Source organism: Triticum aestivum, chromosome 2A (genome assembly GCF_018294505.1).
Source record: "Triticum aestivum cultivar Chinese Spring chromosome 2A, IWGSC CS RefSeq v2.1, whole genome shotgun sequence".
NCBI lineage: Eukaryota > Viridiplantae > Streptophyta > Magnoliopsida > Poales > Poaceae > Triticum > Triticum aestivum.
The window spans coordinates 499,719,943-499,736,230 of NC_057797.1; positions in this window are offsets into that span (position 1 = coordinate 499,719,943).

The window sequence follows — 16,288 nt, forward strand, 5'->3', positions numbered from 1 at the left end:
TCGTCATGTCCGTGATCTCATCCGCGACTCCGAACAAACTTCGGTCATGAAAACACACAACTCATAATACAAATCGTCATCGAACGTAAGCGTGCGGACCCTACGGGTTCGAGAACTATGTAGACATGACCGAGACACATCTCCGGTCAATAACCAATAGCGGAACCTGGATGCTCATATTGGCTCCTACATATTCTACGAAGAACTTTATCAGTCAAACCGCATAACAACATACGTCATTCTCTTTGTCATCGGTATGTTACTTGCCCCAGATTCGATCGTCGGTATCATCATACCTAGTTCAATCTCGTTACCGGCATGTCTCTTTACTCATTCCGTAATGCATCATCCCACAACTAAGTCATTAGTCACATTGCTTGCAAGGCTTATAGTGATGTGCATTACCGAGAGGGCCCAGAGATACATCTCCGATACACGGAGTGACAAATCCTAATCTTGATCTATGCCAACTCAACAAACACCTTCGGAGACACCTGTAGAGCATCTTTATAATCACCCAGTTACGTTGTGACGTTTGATAGCACACAAAGTGTTCCTCCGGTATTTGGGAGTTGCATAATCTCATAGTCAGAGGAATATGTATAAGTCATGAAGAAAGCAATAGCAATAAAACTAAACGATCATAATGCCAAGCTAATGGATGGGTCTTGCCCATCACATCATTCTATAATGATGTGATCCCATTCATCAAATGACAACACACGTCTATGGTTAGGAAACTTGACCATCTTTGATTAACGAGCTAGTCAAGTAGAGGCATACTAGGGACACTCAGTTTTGTCTACGTATTCACACATGTAATAAGTTTCCGGTTAATACATTTCTAGCATGAATAATAAACATTTATCATGATATAAGGAAATATGAATAAGAACTTTATTATTGCCTCAAGGGCATATTTCCTTCAGTCTCCCGCTTGACTAGAGTCAATAATCTAGATTACATAGTAATGATTCTAACACCCATGGAGTCTTGGTGCTGATCATGTTTTGCTCGTGGAAGAGGCTTAGTCAACGGGTCTGCAACATTCAGATCCGTATGTATCTTGTAAATATGTATGTCTCCCTCCTTGACTTGATCGCAGATGGAATTGAAGTGTCTCTTGATGTGTTTGGTTCTCTTGTGAAATCTGGATTCCTTCGCCAAGGCAATTGCTCCAGTATTGTCACAAAAGATTTTCATTAGACCCGATGCACTAGGTATTACACCTAGATCAGCTATGAACTCATTCATCCAAACTCCTTCATTTGCTGCTTCCGAAGCAGCTATGTACTCTGCTTCACACGTAGATCCCGCCACAACGCTCTGTTTGGAACTGCACCAACTTACAGCTCCACCATTCAATATAAATACGTATCTGGTTTGTAACTTAGAGCTATCCAGATCAGTGTCAAAGCTTGTATCGATGTAACCATTTACGACAAGCTCTTTGTCACCTCCATAAATGATAAACATATCCTTAGTCCTTTTCAGGTATTTCAGGATGTTCTTGACCGCTGTCCAATGATCCACTCCTGGATTACTTTGGTACCTCCCTGCTAAACTTATAGCAAGGCACACATCAGGTTTGGTACACAACATTGCATACATGATAGAACCTATGGCTGAGGTATAGGGAATGACTTCCATTTTCTCTCTATCTTCTGTGATGGTCGGGCATTGAGTTTGACTCAACTTCACACCTTGTAACACAGGCAAGAACCCTTTCTTTGACTAATCCATTTTGAACTTATTCAAAACTTTATCAAGGTATGTGCTTTGTGAAAGTCCAATTAAGTGTCTTGATCTATTTCTATAGATCTTGATGCCCAATATATAAGCAGCTTCACCGAGGTCTTTCATTGAAAAATTCTTATTCAAGTATCCTTTTATGCTATCCAAAAATTCTGTATTATTTCCAATCAACAATATGTCATCCACATATAATATTAGAAATGCTACAGAGCTCCCACTCACTTTCTTGTAAATACAGGCTTCTCCAAAAGTCTGTATAAAACCATATGCCTTGATCACACTATCAAAGCGTATATTCCAACTCCGAGAGGCTTGCACTAGTCCATAAATGGATCGCTGGAGCTTGCACACTTTGTTAGAACCTTTAGGATCGACAAAACCTTCTGGTTGCATCATATACAACTCTTCTTTAAGATATCCATTAAGAATGCAGTTTTGACATCCATTTGCCAAATTTCATAATCATAAAATGCGGCAATTGCTAACATAATTCAGACAGACTTAAGCATCGCTACGGGTGAGAAGGTCTCATTGTAGTCAACTCCTTGAACTTGTTGAAAACCTTTTGGAACAAGTCGAGCTTTGTAGATAGTAACATTACCGTCTGCGTCAGTCTTCTTCTTGAAGATCCATTTATTCTATATGGTTTGCTGATCATCGGGCAAGTCAACCAAAGTCCACACTTTGTTCTCATACATGGATCCCATCTCAGATTTCATGGCCTCAAGCCATTTTGCGGAATCTGGGCTCATCATCGCTTCCTCATAGTTCGTAGGTTCGTCATGGTCAAGTAACATGACCACCAGAACAGGATTACCGTACCACTCTGGTGCGGATCGTACTCTGGTTGACCTACAAGGTTCGATAGTAACTTGATCTGAAGTTTCATGGTCATTATCATTAGATTCCTCACTAATTGGTGTTGGAATCACCGGAACTAATTTCTGTGATGAACTTTCCAATTCGGGAGAAGGTACAATTACCTCATCAAGTTATACTTTCCTCCCACTCACTTCTTTCGAGAGAATCTCCTTCTCTAGAAAGGATCCATTCTTAGCAACGAATATCTTGCCTTTGGATCTGTGATAGAAGGTGTACCCAACAGTTTCTTTTAGGGTATCCTATGAAGACACATTTCTCCGATTTGGGTTCGAGCTTATCAGGTTGAAGCTTTTTCACATAAGCATCATAGCCCCAAACTTTAAGAAACGACATCTTAGGTTTCTTGCTAAACAATAGTTCATATGGTGTCATCTCAACGGATTTAGATGGTGCCCTATTTAATGTGAATGCAGCCGTCTCTAAAGCATAACCCCAAAACGATAGCGGTAAATCGGTAAGAGACATCATAGATCACACCATATCTAATAAAGTACGGTTACGATGTTCGGACACACCATTACGCTGTGGTGTTCTAGGTGGCGTGAGTTGTAAAACTATTCTACATTGTTTCAGATGAAGACCAAACTCATAACTCAAACATTCACCTCCACGATCAGATCATATAAACTTTATTTTCTTGTTAGGATGATTTTCCACTTCACTCTGAAATTCTTTAAACTTTTCAAATGTTTCATACTTATGTTTGATTAAGTAGATATACCCATATCCGCTCAAATCACATGTGAAGGTTAGAAAATAACAATACCCGCCGCGAGCCTCAACACTCATCGGACCGCATACATCAGTATGTATTATTGATGACCCACAAGTATAGGGGGTCAATTGTAGCTCTTTATAAGTAAGAGTGTCGAACCCAACGAGGAGTAGAAGAAAATGACAAGTAGTTTTCAGTAAGGTAATGTCTGCAAGTGTTGAAATTGTAAGTAGCAGAGTAGTTTGATAGCAAGATAATTTGTAACGAGCAAGTAACGATAGTAGTAACAAAAGTGCAGCAAGGTAGCACAATCCTTTTGAGGCAAAGGACAGGCCAAAACGGTCTCTTATGATAAGCAAAGCGTTCTTGAGGGTAGACAGGAATTTCATCTAGTCACTTTCATCATGTTGGTTTAATTTGTGTTCGCTACTTTGATAATTTGATATGTGGGTGGACCGATGCTTAGTTGTCGTTCTTACTTGAACAAACCTCCTACTTATGATTAACCCTCCCGCAAGCATCCGCAACTACGAGAAAAGTATTAAGAATAAATTCTAACCATAGCATTAAACTTTTGGATCCAATCGTTCCCTTATGGAATAGCGCATAAACTGGGGTTTAAGCTTCTGTCACTCTCACAACCCATCATCTAAATGCTACTCCACAATGCATTCCCTTAGGCCCAAATATGGTGAAGTGTCATGTAGTCGACGTTCACATGAAACCACTAAGGGAATCACAACTTACATACTATCAAAATATCGAACACATATCAAATTCACATGATTACTTGTAACATGATTTCTCCCGTGACCTCAAGAACAAAGGTAACTACTCACAAATGATAAACATGCTCATGACTAGAGGAGTATTGAATAGCATATTGGATCTGAACATATAATCTTCCACCGAATAAACCATATAGTAATCAACTACAAGATGTAATCAACACTACTAGTCACCCACAAGTACCAATCTATAGTTCCGGTAACAAGATTGAACACAAAAGATGAACTAGGGTTTGAGAGGAGATGGTGCTATTGAAGATGTTGATGGAGATTGCCCTCCCCAAAGATGGGAGAGTTGTTGGTGATGATGATGGCGATGATTTCCCCCTCTGGGAGGGATGTTCCCTCGGCGGAATCGCTCCACCGGAGGGCAAAAGTGCTCCTGCCCAAGTTCTGCCTCGAGACGGCGGCGCTGAAAGTGCGTTATATCGACTAGAGGGGGGGGTGAATAGGCGATTTTTATGAAAGTCTTCAAAACGTGGAAGTTTCGAAGACAAACGATAGAAATAAACCTATTACCATGCAGCGGAAGGTAGACTACACTAGGCAAACCATAGTCAAGTATTCAACGAAGTGAAAGCACAATGACTAATAGCAGCAATGTAGTGAGGATCAGGTAGGAAGATATTATGAAGCCAAACAGAACACGCAGTCACTCAGTGAAGACAAAAGATAGTGCAATCATACAATGACTTCACAAGGACCAACAGTAAGTAAAGGGAAGGGAAGGATGAAACCGGTGACTCGTTGAAGACAATGATTTGTTGGACCAGTTCCAGTTGCCGTGACAACTGTACGTCTGGTTAGGGCGGCTAGGTATTTAAACCTGTGGACACACAGTCCCGGACACCCAGTCCTGAACACGCAGCTCAGGACACCCAGTCCTCACCGTATTCCCCTTGAGCTAAGGTCACACAGACCTCGCCCAATCACTCTGGTAAGTCTTCAAGGTAGACTCCCAAACCTTCACAGACTTCATTCACCGGCGATCCACAATGTCTCTTGGATGCTCAGAACGCGACGCCTAACCGGCTGGAGGATTCACAGTCCTCAAGTGTAACAAGTCTTCAGATCACACAGACAAGAAGACTTACGTGATGCCTAACACTCTTTGGCTCTGGGTGGTTAGGGCTTTATCCTCGCAAGGAATTCTCTCTCAAAGGCTTCGAGGTGGGTTGCTCTCAAACGACAAAAGCCGTACTCTAACTCTGAGCAGCCAACCATTTATGGTTGTAGGGGGTGGGCTATTTATAGCCACTGGGCAACCCGACCTGATTTGTCCGAAATGACCCTGGGTCACTAAGGAACTGACATGTGTTCCAACGGTCAGATTTCAAACTCACACGGCAACTTTACTTGGGCTACAAGCAAAGTTGACTTGTCCGACTCTGGACAAGATTTGCTCTCATAGTCTTCACTCGAAGACATAGGTTTTGGTTAAGCATCACTTCAGTCATTCTGAATGGTTCTCTTGGACCCCACTTAACAGTATGGTGGTTCCTATGACTCAACAAAGAAGAAACAGAACTACGAAAGATCTAAGTCTTCGAGCTCCATAGGCTTCATGCGATGTCTTCTCTTGTCATAGTCTTCAATGAGAATATCTTCATAAACCACCTTTGACATCAATGTCTTCATACATTTTTAGGGGTCATCTCTGGTGGGAAAACCAAATCAATGAGGGACTTCTACCTGTGTTATCCTGCAATTCTCACAAACACATTAGTCCCTCAACTAGGTTTGTTGTCAATACTCCAAAACCAACTAGGGGTGGCACTAGATGCACTTACAATCTCCCCCTTTTTGGTGATTGATGACAAACTAGTTGAAGTTTTCAACGGGAAATATAATATGTGAAATTGTAAGAGGATAGGGAATTGTCTTCATAAGCTGTGAGAGCTCCCCCTGAAGATGTGCATATAAGTAATTTGCTTTTGGAATGCAAATGCACATGGCAGGTTGTGCTTGTGGAGATCATCTTCAACTTATGATGACAATCCACTATGCATGTGAAGGTATGTGAAGATAATGACATGCATAATGGAAAATGGACGTCTGCCAAAATGATCTAAGTGCGGAATTTATCGTCGCACATGCGAAATTTATCATCGCATCACAAAGTGGCAAATAAGTAGCAGACGACCATCGAGTTTAAGTGTTACAACTCAAAGAACCAAATGTATCAAAACGAGAGTTGTAAACACGAAGCAAAATATAAAGCAACCGCCTATATGGACCCGCTTGAAGACTATCAAACTCTTATGCTTCTCCCCCTTTTGTCAGTAAGGACCAAAAAGGTTTGAAGACATAGAGCATCTACTCGTTCCCATGAAGAGTAGGTGAAGCAGCAGGGTCGTCGGTGGTGTTCGATGGTGCAGAAGAACTTGGAGCAGTGTCGAAGCGTGCTGAAGGAGGTGGCGGTGAAGTAGCATCGTCTTCATCCTCGATCACTCTGGCATTCACAGTTGCAGCAGAGGAAGAGAACTCAGAGTCTTCAAGAGATGGAGTTCGTCGCAGCACTGCCCTTCGAGGAGGTGTGGAGTCAAACTTGAAGCGTTCAGAGAAGCCATCCTCTTGAAGATCATCTTCAGAGCACATAAGCGTCAGCCCTTTCCATGTGCGTCGAGAGGTTTCATGTGCAACAAAGGCATTCTTGGTGGCAAGATTACGAATGCGGTTAACGTCCACCAAGAGACTTTGCATTTGGCGCTTCAGCCAGTCATGATGCCTATCCTGTTTCTGATGAAGAGCCACCAGAAGCTCTCGGTCGTTGAGAACACGAGTGCGCTTCTTGGGTCGTTGGGCAATTGTGCTCTCGGTGGCTTCAGTAAGAGCAAGATGTGGTGCACGTGTAGTTCTGGCCAAAGGATACACACGAGTGACTGCTTCAACTCCTTCAATGTTCTGATAAAAACTTTGATGCTCTGCATTCTGAAGACTTAGAGGTTCCTTGGCAGGCTCAGGATAAATGGCTTCAACAGACATATCCACATCAGGCAGAAAGATCCGATGATTGCGAGCAAATGGCTGATATGAGATAGCGGAGTGGAGTTTAATCAGCCACATTATCCATGGAGCGTAGAACTTCAAGCCGAAAAGATCAGAGCCTGATGCAGCAAGTTGGCGGATGAAGAAGTCCTGTGCATTGAAGCATTTGCCATGAAGAATATAGAAGACCAAAGTCTTCATTGCACCTTCCAGCTTGGCATGTGGAGAATGTCCTTTGATAGGCCAAAGAGTTCGCCTTATGATGTGATAAATAGTCCTTGGCAGATACTCAAGGTCTTCAACGAGGAACTCCTTAGGATAGGCAGCATCTTGTGGCAATGGCTTCATCATGCTGAGCATCTGACTCATGTTTGGTTCAGGCTTCTGAAAGATGCTCTCCATAGCTTCACTGTGAAGCTGACAGCCAGGTTCGTAGAGATCGCCAGGAGTGGGCAGACCAGTGGGCTCAATGATATCAAAGGCTTTGGCTTCGTGATGAACATTTCCTGTCATCCACTCCAGGACTCAAGTCTTCGGATCTCTGTTGTATCCATGAATGTGAAGTGTGGCATAGAATTGGAGCAGCAACTCTTCATTCCAGTGCTCTTGGTCGATGACAAACGGCATCAATCCAACCTCTTTGAAGCAACCCAGAGCTTCTTCCAGACAGGGCAGACCAGCTATTGCTTCAATGTCAAGACGCTTATGTGGGAAGATGCGACCTTGATTGTATAGAATGCAGGAGTAATAGCTTCGCTGCGGATAGCTCCAGAACCGATCAGAAGATATTCTTTCCCTTGAATAGGGGTTCCTGGAGCTATTGAAGAAAGTGTTGTCTGCTTTGAAGCCATTGACATTGAAGGATCCAGGTGCTGATGCAGGACCTGGAAACCTGGGCAATCTTGGGATTGGCTTCTGTACTTGAGGCCTGTGCTCAACATGATAGTCAAACTAAGGACCAGCAGCAGGCGCAGGAGCAAAAGCAGTAGCATCAGTGGCTTCGCTGACTTCTGGTGCTTGGGTTGGTGAAGGCTCCACATTAGCTTCAGCCATGACAGCGTCAGTGGCTTCATTGGTGTTGGTGGTGGCAGACTCAAGATTCTCAACCTCCACTTGACGAGCTGGAGGGTCAGTCACAGTCACGTTCTCCTCGAGAACAGTGTAACACCCTCGATGCGACTATAGCTCCCACGTGTTGAGGCACGACTTAGAGACATAATCGCATAGAAGGCATATGCCGCAAGTTAGGCAATCTTCACAACATCCCATGTAATATGAATAATAAAGGGGAGATAACATAGTTGGCTTACACTCGCCACGTCAATCAAGGTACATAAATAACATTACATCATCCAAACACTCATGGCCCGACTACGGCGCCAAAATAAAAGAGAACCCAACATGCGACAACGATCACAACACACGGAGACAAAGACCTGAACCCGAGAAAATAAATTAACTTAACACCGGAAACGGCAAGAGTTGGAGTACAAATTGGGAAAGTTACACCCGGGGTGTTACAACACTCCACCACTACGAAAGGATCTCGTCCCGAGATCTAGGACTGAAAGAACGCCGGGTACTCAGAACGGAGGTGATCCTCGCGTTCCCAGGTAGCTTCACGGTCGGAATGGTGTGACCACTTGACTTTGAGAAATTTGATTGACTTATTGCGAGTCTTGCGTTCAGTCTCTTCAAGAATAGCAACTGGGTGCTCACGATAAGAGAGATCTTCTTGGAGCTCAATATCCTCGAAGTTGACGGTGCGATCAGGAGTCTTGAAGCACTTTCGAAGATGAGAGACATGGAACACATCATGAACATTTGCAAAGTTTGAAGGAAGCTCGAGTTGATAGGCGAGGTCGCCTCTCTTGCTGACAATCTTGAAAGGTCCCACGTATCTGGGGGCAAGCTTCCCTTTGATACCGAAGTGACAAGTACCTTTCATAGGAGAGACACAAAGGTAAACATGATCTCCGATCTCGAAAGCCAAATCACGGTGCTTACTATCATAGTAGCTCTTCTGATGGGATTGGGCTGCTTTGAGGTTATCACGAATGACTTTGCACATTTCTTCTGCCTCTGTGATTAAGTCATTACCCAAAAGCTGACGTTCACCGGTTTCAGACCAGTGGGTACGGCACTTCCTGGCATATAGAATTTCAAATGGGGCCTTGCCCGAACTTGCTTGAAAACTGTTGTTGTAGGAGAATTCAGCATAAGGAAGACAATCCTCCCACTTCATGCCGAAGGAGATCACACAAGCCCTGAGCATATCTTCAAGAATCTGGTTGACACGCTTGACTTGACCGCTAGTTTGAGGATGGAAAGCTGTGCTGAAGCGGATGTTCGTGCCCATGGCCTTCTGAAAAGAATCCCAAAACTTCGAGGTAAAGATGCTGCCACGGTCTGAAGAGATCACTTGTGGAATACCGTGCAGAGAGACAATACGAGAGGTATAGAGTTCCGCCAATTGAGCTGCAGTGATCGACTCTTTGATAGGCAGAAAGTGAGCCACTTTGGTGAGTTTGTCGATGACAACGAATATAGCATCATTGCCACGCTTGGACTTTGTAAACCCAGTCACAAAGTCCATTTCAATGTGGTCAAACTTCCATTCTGGAATGGCAAGAGGTTGGAGGAGACCTGCTGGCCTTTGGTGTTCTGCCTTCACTCTTTTGCAGACATCACATTCATTCACGAATTGAGCGATCTCGCGCTTCATTCGAGTCCAGCAATAAGCTTGCTTGAGGTCCTGATACATCTTCGTGCTCCCAGGGTGGATGGAGAGGAGAGAATTGTGAGCCTCGTTCATGATCACTTTACAGAGGTCACCTTTGGGTACCACAATACGATCCTCGAAGAAGAGAGTGTCCTTGTCATCAAGGCGGTAGCACTTGTACTTGGACTGGCTCTTGGCAATCCCAATCTTCACCTTTTTCACCATGGCATCAAGAAGCTGAGCTTGGCGAATCTGGTCTTCTAAGGTAGGAGAGACTAGAAGGTTGGCAAGGAAACCTTGAGGAACAACTTGCAGATTAAGTTTGCGGAAAGCTTCACAAAGCTCGGGTTGATAAGGCTTGAGAATCAGACTGTTGCAGTAAGCTTTCCTGCTCAATGCGTCAGCAATCACATTGGACTTGCCTGGAGTATACTCGATACTCGAATTATACTCTTGAATCATTTCGACCCATCGAGTTTGCCCGAGGTTGAGATTAGGCTGAGTGAATATGTACTTGAGACTCTTGTGATCAGTGAAAATGTCCACTTTTCTTCCCAATAGAAGATGTCTCCAAGTCAAAAGAGCATGCACAACTGCCGCCAACTCGAGATCATGAGTGGGGTAGTTCTTATCATTAGGCTTCAACTGACGGGAGGTATAAGCAACGACTTTCTTCTCTTGGATCAATACTGCGCCAAGACCTTGGAGAGAGGCGTCACAAAAGACCTCGTATGGCTTGGATTCATCAGGCGGAGTGAGAACTGGAGCAGTGATCAATTTCTCTTTCAAAGTGTTGAAAGCAATATCACACTCCGGAGACCAAACGTACTTGACGTGCTTCTGAAGAAGATTTGAGAGAGGCTTCGCGATCTTAGAAAAGTTTTCAATGAATCTTCGGCAATAGCTTGCGAGACCGAGGAAGCTACGGAATTGCTTCACGTTCTGAGGAGGTTTCCAATTCACAATTGCAGACACCTTCTCAGGATTCACGGCAATGCCCTTGGCAGAGATGATATGACCAAGATAAAGAACCTCATCGAGCCAAAATTCACACTTGGAGAACTTGGCGTAGAACTGATGTTCTCTGAGCTTATCAAGAACCAAACGCAAATGCTTGGCATGATCTTCCTTATTCTTCGAGAAAACTAGAATGTCGTCGAGATAGACCAAAACGAAGTCATTGGTGTAGGCATTGAAGATGAAGTTCATCATGCGAGAGAACGTCGGAGGAGCGTTGACGAGGCCAAAAGACATGACAGTGTATTCATATGAACCAAAGCTTGTTCCGAACGCCGTCTTGGGAATATCTTGCTCACGGATTCGAATCTGATGATAACCCATACGGAGATCAGTCTTGGAGAATACTTGAGCACCTTTGAGTTGTTCGAACAGCTCATTGATGTTGGGAAGTGGGTATTTGTTCTTGATGGTCTTCTTGTTCACTGGACGGTAATCAACACAAAGTCGGTCTGTTCCATCCTTCTTCTTCTTCACAAAAAGAACACCACAACCCCACGGAGAAGAACTAGGCCGGATGAGACCCATTTTTCTCTTGAATATCGAGTTGCTTCTTCAGCTCCTTCAACTCTTCAGGTCCGAGCTTGTAAGGACGTTTGCACACAGGTTCCGTGCCAGGCTCAAGATCAATAACGAATTCGACTGGCCGGTGCGGAGGCATTCCTGGAAGCTCTTCTGGAAAGACGTCTTGATATTCGCAAACGACTGGAATTTGCGAAATAGCATCCAATTCACCCTTCTCATTGAGAGAAAACAGACGGATGGTATCATCACGAGCGGCAAAGACAATTACATCCTCATACGAATGAGTCAATTGAATCTGCCTTGCTGCACAATCAAGATGTGCCTTGTGCTTAGAAAGCCAATCCATTCCGAGAATAAGATCAATATCCGAGTCACCAAGAACCTTTGGAGAAGCCAGAAACTTGTAGTCACCCAAAGTGATAGTAACATCCGGAACGATGGAGTTAGCCTGCATGCGCTTACCGGGAGAGACAACTGCTAAAGGACTAGGCAAAACTTGCGAAACCAAATCATGCCTATTTGTAAACGGTCTCGAGATGAAGCAATGTGATGCACCAGTGTTAAAAAGAACTTTTGCAGGAATATCATTAACAGGAAGGTTACCCATGATGACATCTGACGAGCCCTCTGCCTGAGCTACATTCATCAAATTGACCTTGGCGTGCTTGGGGTTATGCTTGACCACAGCTGTACTTGCCGATCTGACAGGAGGAGGAGGAGGAAGACGCCTCTGGTTGAAACACTTGTTGGCATAGTGACCCTTCTGTTGGCACTTGTTGCACGTGACCTCTGAAAGCGGACGGTGATACGGAGCACTCGATCTTGGAGCTTGAGACGAAGTCTTGTTCTGAAAGCCAGGGTTGGGTGGGTGGGAAGAACCACTGCCACCTTTGCTCTTCTGCTGATACGGCTGACGGAACGGAGGAGGAAGCCAATACTTCTGCTGCTTGGTCACTTGAGTAGAGGAAGAAGGAGTAACATCTCTGACTCGCTTCTTGGAAGTGTCACACCTCAACTGAGCAGCCTCTTGCTTCAGTGCCATGTTGTAGAACTCATCGTATCTCAAGGGCTCAAAGAGAACAAGAGCGAGCTGAATATCTTCTCTGAGACCACCCCTGAACTGATATATCATGCTCTTCTCATCAGGGACGTCCTGCTTGGCAAAGCGGGCGAGCTTCTGGAACAACTTGTTGTAGTCATAGACAGACAAAGAGCCTTGCTTCAGGTTGCGGAATTCCTCACGCTTGCTTTCAACCACGCTCTGGGGAATATGATGAGCTCGGAAATCTCGACGGAAATCATCCCAAGTGATAACACGTCCACCTCTGGAGTCCTTGTACTGCTGGAACCATTCTGCAGCTTGATCTTTGAGTTGGAAGGAAGCGGACTTAACAAACTCCTCAGGCCTGACGTTACCGCACTCGAAATTCTTGCACAGATCCACTAGCCAATCGTCAGCATCGGTTGCCTCAACACAATTGCTGAAAGTCTTTGGCCCGTTAGCAAGGAACTGGTTGAGTGTAGCAAAGTGATTCTTATTGCTGCCTTGATTCCCTTGGTTGCCTTGATTGCGCTCTTGAAGAATTTGCATGATCAACTGTGTGTTTGCATTGGTTGCGGCCATCACAGCTTGCCATGCCTCCGGAGGAGGTGGAGGTGGTGGCGGATCAGGATTCAGAGTCGTGCGCGTTGGAGGAGCCATCCTGAAGAGGTTGACGTCCATTAGCACATTGACAGACAAATATTGAAGCTGAATCCAACGGAATGAAAATTGCAACATATAGTCTTTACATCCGAACAAAATGAATGAATGCATTCCTCTTGAAATGGTCACATATCCATAAATTGAGAAGCCACGTAGAATTAAGGTAGAGAAATAAATCAACAAGGTACGGATCAAGAACGAATAATCGGTAAGAAATCCCAATCTCAAACCAATATCCGTGGAAGAAGAACTAGAGCTACTAGAATTCCCACCTATGAAACTCCCGAACCTTTCCGGTTATGCAATCAGGTGTTGGGGATACAGGGGAAGCATAATATCTCACCCAAACTAGCAAATCCTACATCCAGCTGTATCCATCCTTCAACACATAACCAAGAAACCTTCGGAAACCATCTACCTCAACCTTCGAAAAGCATCCGTTATACAAGTTATGGCGATACTCCCGAACTCCCGCCCCAGTACTGGGTGGCGTCGAGGTTATCTCACCAACGAACTGCATAAAAGAGATTTTCGATGTCGGCGTACTAAACTCAGGTATTCCAGAACTGCAACGATAAAATTATGATGACAACACCTCAGAGCTCAACTCCCCAGGACACTTCCACTAAACCCCTGACAGGAGGCACCAAGACAATGTTCTCATCATAAAACCATCGGAACGATTCCAAGATACCCGTGTGATCCTAATTTTTTTAGTGAAATTTGAGAAGAGAAGAGTCAAAACTCTACGCCAGGATGCCTTACCAGAGCGATGAGGAGACTGGGAAGTAAAAAGAATTCCTAATCTCTCTGATATATAATTCCTAAAAGACTCAAAACATTTTTCTAGACACAACTCGGCCGCTAATAACGATCAAGCAATGGGGCTCCTAAGGTCGGGGAAGGTTCTGATACCAACTTGTAACACCCTCGATGCGACTATAGCTCCCACGTGTCGAGGCACGACTTAGAGACATAATCGCATAGAAGGCATATGTCGCAAGTTAGGCAATCTTCACAACATCCCATGTAATATGAATAATAAAGGGGAGATAACATAGTTAGCTTACACTCGCCACGTTAATCAAGGTACATAAATAACATTACATCATCCAAACACTCATGGCCCGACTACGGCGCCAAAATAAAAGAGAACCCAACATGCGACAACGATCACAACACACGGAGACAAAGACCCGAACCCGAGAAAATAAATTAACTTAACGCCGGAAACGGCAAGAGTTGGAGTACAAATTGGGAAAGTTACATCCGGGGTGTTACAAACAGCTTCTTGGTGGGACGGGGGAGTAGCAGCTTTTGGGGTTTCTTCTTCATCGGCTGATGCAGCCGGAATGTCTTCAGCAACTTTAGCTTCAGACTCAGAGACTGGAGGCCTTGGTCCTTTGCGAAGCCTGCGTAACGCTGGCGACGCCTGTGGAGTTGGAGTTGGCTGGGCCTCAAAGCCATCTTCCTCTTGTGCTTGTGGGTGATCAGCCCATGATGCATCCTGAGCAATTGGCGTCAGAGGACGACCAATGCTGATGAGCTCGCTGTGCGTTAGCACAGGCGATGATACCTGTTGGTGCTCGAGCTGAGGAAGAACTGCATCATCTTCAACATGGTCATGGTGACCAATGTCTTCAGCAGCGATGGGATTAGCTGCTGGAAAGTCTTCAGCTTCATGAGCCTCTGTGAAAGCAGGCTCATGGACAGTCAGTTGACGCTCTTGAGGTTCAGCGTTAGGGCGAACCATGGAGATGGGTTCAACAATCAAGGGCTCTGTGGGAGCAGCCCGTTCCTTATTGGTCTTCCGCTTCTTCTTGGAGGGGGCAGTAGCAGAGGCTTCAGGATGTTTCCTCTTCCTGGCTTCAGCCTCAGCAGTCCTCGTCTTCTTCAGCTCTGAAGTGGTTGACCGGGCCTTTGGCTTCGAGGCAGTCATGCTAGTTGGGAAGACAATGGGATCTGCTTCCTGCCTTGGTGTGTCGGGTTCGGCCATAGCGGGCTTCTTCTTCTTCTTTGCAGTCATCCTGGGGTCGATGCTAGGATGCCCAAGGGCCTTGCGCTTCTCAGCCTCATTGTAGGCTTGCACACACTTGTCAACCAGGCTCTTCATGCACTCACGAGAACCTTGAGCTTCTTCTTGCTTCTTGAGAAAGGCTTCTTTAAGCTCGTGCAACATGAGCTTGAAGTTCTTGACCTCTTGTACGCTGAGCTTGGCCATATGCTTCTTGATCTGAGCTTTCTCAAAGTCAATCTTCTGCTTCAGTTCAATGATGTGCTGAGCTAGTGCTAGCTCTGAAGCAATGGCGCCATGGAAGGTGACACTGAGACCAATGGGAAGTTGCAGGTCTTCGAAGCTGAGGTTGGGCGTTTCAAACCACTCATCAATGAAGTCGTGGATGATTGCCACGTCAAAGAGAGGCAAATTGTTGAAGATTTCTGCTTGTTCTTTGCTCTTGATCAGTTGCTCAAGAGCGCCATCTGCAAGATCTTCATCACTGGACAGATCAATGGCATCGTTGCGCAGAATAGCAGCAGCTGTCAGTTCTTGGCCGGTGTGTGGCAGAGGCATCTTGACCTTCTGGGGCTTGGAGACGCATGACAAGTCTTCAGACTGCACACTGTCTTCAGGAGGTGCAGTGGCCAGTGGCTTCGCCCGTGAGATTTTTGGTGCAGAGGCAGGCTTTTGAAGCTTTTGGCTGTTTCAGTTTCTTTGGCTTCTGCGCTGCAGGCGCTTCATCTGATTCAGCGTCATCTGCAGGCTCATTCACGGCTGTCCCTTGAACCACGATATGAGTGATGAGACCTTCCAAGTTGTAGAAGGGCCCAAGAAGATTGGGTTCAGCTTTGCGAGTTCCATCGGCACGGGGGGCAGAGGGACCAGGGTTGAAGTCTAATCCCAAAGACTTCTTGTTCTGCTTCGCTGAGTTCTTGGCAAACTGGAAGTTGCGCTTGAACAGATTGTCGTCACGGCACCATAGTAGTGACGATGGGTGTGCATTTGCAGGCTGTGGCCCACGGACCATGCAGGGATAGAAGCCTTGTTCAATGGCTTCTTCTCTGGACTTGGGTTAAAGATTCTTGTATAGGATGTCTCCCCACAGTCACTTGATGGCATTTTTCTTAGCATATTCTTGGATCACAAATCGGTATTTGAACCACTGTTCTGCCTAATATCTTTGAATCCATTG